This window comes from Lactuca saligna, chromosome 5 (genome assembly GCF_052625555.1).
Source record: "Lactuca saligna cultivar CGN05327 chromosome 5, ASM5262555v1, whole genome shotgun sequence".
In the NCBI taxonomy this organism is placed as follows: Eukaryota; Viridiplantae; Streptophyta; class Magnoliopsida; order Asterales; family Asteraceae; genus Lactuca; species Lactuca saligna.
This window is the reverse complement of record NC_136421.1, coordinates 289,393,029-289,397,245: the sequence shown is the minus strand read 5'-3', so window position 1 is coordinate 289,397,245 and position 4,217 is coordinate 289,393,029.

The following is a 4,217-nucleotide window of genomic DNA, read 5'->3' as shown; positions in this document are numbered from 1 at the left end:
TTGACTCATTCCATACTAGAAATAATCACAGGAAATCCTTTGATAACACGGATTCCTATTTCTCAATGATATTCCACGATCAATACAATTGGCTGAATCCCGTGAAATCATTTCATAGAAGTTCATTGAGATCTTCTTTTTATAAAGCAAATCAACTTCGATTCTTGAATAATCCACATCACTTTTGCTTCTATTGTAACAAAAGATTCCCCTTTTATGTGGAAAAGGTCCGTATCAATAATTATGATTTTACGTATGGACAATTCCTCAATATCTTGTTCATTCGCAACAAAATATTTTCTTTGTGCGTCGATAAAAAAACATGCTTTTTGGGGGAGAGATACTATTTCAGCAATCGAGTCACAGGTATCTAACATATTCATACCTAAGGCTTTTCCACAAAGTGGTGACGAAACGTATAACTTGTACAAATCTTTCCATTTTCCAAGTCGATCCAATCCATTCGTTCGTAGAGCTATTTACTCGATCGCAGAAATTTCTGGAACACCTCTAACAGAGGGACAAATAGTCAATTTTGAAAGAACTTATTGTCAACCTCTTTCAGATATGAATCTATCTGATTCAGAAGGGAAGAACTTGTATCAGTATCTCAATTTCAATTCAAACATGGGTTTGATTCACACTCCATGTTATGAGAAATATTTACCATCCGAAAAGAGGAAAAAACGGAGTCTTTGTCTAATGAAATGCGTTGAGAAAGGGCACATGTATAGAACTTTTCAACGAGATAGTGCTTATTCAACTCTCTCAAAATGGAATCTATTCCAAACATATATGCCATGGTTCCTTACTTCGACAGGGTACAGATATCTAAAGTTTTTCTTTTTAGATACTTTTTCAGACCTATTGTCGATACTAAGTAGCAGTCAAAAATTTGTATCCATTTTTCATGATATTATGCATGAATCAAATATATCATGGCGAATTCTTCAGAAAAAATTCTGTCTTCCACAAAGGAATCTGATAAGTGAGATTTCGAGTAAGTGTTTGCATAATCTTCTTCTGTCCGAAGAAATGATTCATCGAAATAATGAGTCACCATTGATATTGACACATCTGAAAAATGTTCGGGAGTTCCTCTATGCAATCCTTTTCCTTCTTCTTGTTGCTGCATATCTCGCTTGTACACATCTTCTCTTTGTTTTCGAGGCCTCTAGTGAGTTACAGACAGAGTTCGAAAAGGTCAAATCTTTGATGATTCCATCATCTATGATTGAGTTGCGAAAACTTCTGGATAGGTATCCTACATCTGAACCGAATTCTTTCTGGTTAAAGAATCTCTTTCTAGTTGCTCTGAAACAATTAGGAGATTCTCTAGGTGGCAACATGCTATTGGGTGGTGGTCCCGCTTATAGGGTCAAATCAATACGCTCTAAGAAGAAATATTTGAATATAAATCTCATCGATATCATCGATCTCATAAGTATCATACCAAATCCCATCAATCGAATCACTTTTTCGAGAAATACGAGACATCTAAGTCATACAAGTAAAGAGATCTATTCATTATTAAGAAAAAGAAAAAACGTGAACGGGGACTGGATTGATGTTAAAATAGAATCCTGGGTTGCAAACAGCGATTCGATTAATGATGAAAAAATAGAATTCTTGGTTCAGTTCTCCACCTTAACGACAAAAAAAATGATTGATCATGAAGGGTAAATATGTCCAAAAAAATCAATTTTGGCTGGAAAGTAGGAGTGATGGGTGAAAAGGTCGATAACCTTTTTGTTTTGAAACATGAGATTTCCACCAAATTTATTAAAAAAGAAGCTATTAACTTAAACATTCTCCATCCATTGACCACTTTTTTTTTTTTTTTTTTTTTTTTTTTTTTTTTTTTTAAATTGGAATAATTTACCCTAATTCCACTTTCATTGTTAATACATTGTAATTTTATTATTTTTCCTATCTAGTCATTTTACGTAAAAAAAACTAAGCATGTTTGTTTTTGAGGTTTATGATTTTTTTTTTTTTAATTATTGTTCAAAGTAAAATGACAATCTTTTTGGGACCAAAATTACAAACAGGGACCAGAAATGTTACGCGTCAAATTCATCAGAGACCAAAAGTGTATGTTACTCTTCTTTTTTAAGTTTGCGTGCTTTAAATTCTTCTGATAAGTTTTGCCTTTTTATATCCAGATAAAACATGCGATGTGTACAGATAGAAATGTTTTATTTTTGTTTTTAAGGTGATCCACCGTATTAACCTCGGCTTCCAATGTTTTATTTTTGTTTTTAAGGGAACATGTTAGCAACATCTTTGTGAGGCTGATGCCAAGTTAGCTCAAGGCACGACAAGTACATTCTCGACTATATAGCACAATAAAGTCGATTGGGTTGGATCACCTTTGTCTTATTTGTTTATTGAATTACATTCCATAAGTTAGGTTTAGATTTTTTATTTTCTTCTCTTCGATCTAAACTTATTTCTTTTTCTCTTTCTTGGGGACAATAAAGGTCTAAGTTGGGGAGATTTGTTAGGTACATTTTATGCACCATTTTAGCATGTTTAATTCTGTCATTTCGTTGCATCCAACTTCCTAATTCTTGTATTTAGTTAACTATTTGGGAATTTGCATGTTTTATTTGGAATGTCTGGTACTTCACTATTTATTTATTTTGTAGGCATTATAGATCTTGAAGCATTGGAGCATAAAAAGAAGATGGATTGGTCGTGTCGTGGAAGGAAACTTGAAGACATAACCTGAGTCGTTACATATTTGAGCATCATCTAGCAAAAAAAAAAAACATTCAAAACTCACGGTCCTGGGCGTGCGTTTTTACGATGGGTAGTTACGACTTTTGCTAAAATGTAGGTTTTTGGCTCATTATTGAAGACAGGTGCTTTTGGGAGCAACTTCTGGCAATTTTGAGTGGTATTTGAAGACTACTAATCATTGCAAACACTTTTGATTTCCATTTATAAGCATTAAACCATTCAGTTTTATCTCTTTGTTTGATTTGTTTTTAGCATGTGTAACCCTAATTTCTAGTTCTTGTTTATAGCATGTTGATTGTTTGACTTAAAGCATGTAACTTGATGTTTGATTACATGATTCTATTTTAGCGATTATGTTCTTGTTTAAACTAGAATCTTTGAATTTGATTTATGTTTGATTGGCCATTTATATGACTTAAATTCTTGTGTAGGTTTATAAAACTAGTAATTGGTAACAAACAATAGGTTTTCTTATTGTATAACTAATAAATTCTAGTTCTTGTTTATAGTGTGTTGATTGTTTGACTTAAAGCATGTAACGTAATGTAATTATTCAATACAATCTATGAGCATGTTAGTATCTTTCAGTACCAACTTAGAATAGCAATCATGAATTATATCAAGGCATAATCAGGTTAAATGACAACATATAGAAACAAAAATAGAATTATTTCAACAATTTGTTTACAAATCTATTTATTTTTCAGTATGTTCTTAAAGTAGGTTGTTATTTCCATTAGTTAACATTTTTCAAACAAAATCCCCCTTTTGTAACTAAAGTACATTGTGTAAAGAGGTATAATTTTTTGTCTCGTGTCTCTAAGGATCGACCCTACTTGTCTTGTATTATTTTTTGTAGTGCATTATAGAATTGTATTTGGAGTCTATTGTGTCGCTATTATTTGTTGGGTTTGACATCCGTAACAAATATTTTGATAACATGTTTGAAAATTTTTGAAATATGGATCTTTACTTTTGAATTGGGGAATTTGATAAGGGGTAGCGTTATCCTGATAGATTTTTATCCATACTTTCGATGCTTTCACATTACACACGTTAGTATCAAAACCATCAATTCAAAAGTAAAGCATCTATATTTCAAAATATTTCAAACATGTTATCAAAACATTCATTCTTCCAAAACGTTCTTTGCTTTCAAGACATTCCTTTCAAAATTAAGTATCTAACAATTTCATTTCAAAATGTTTCGTATATCAAAGCATTAGTATTTTATTATCATGAAATCATTTTGTCATGTACCCTAAATTGGGAAAATGCCAACACATACTTACCTAGTCACCTAATGTTGGATTAGGTATCTAAGCCCATAATTATAATTGATATGTACTTGAATTGATAGTAGCACAGTCTTTTTAGGTTGCCTTCATACTAGCAACTAGACAATATGACCTATTAAGAAAGAGGAAGACTTTATTATTTGGAATAATAAATTAATATAGAAAAATCATTTG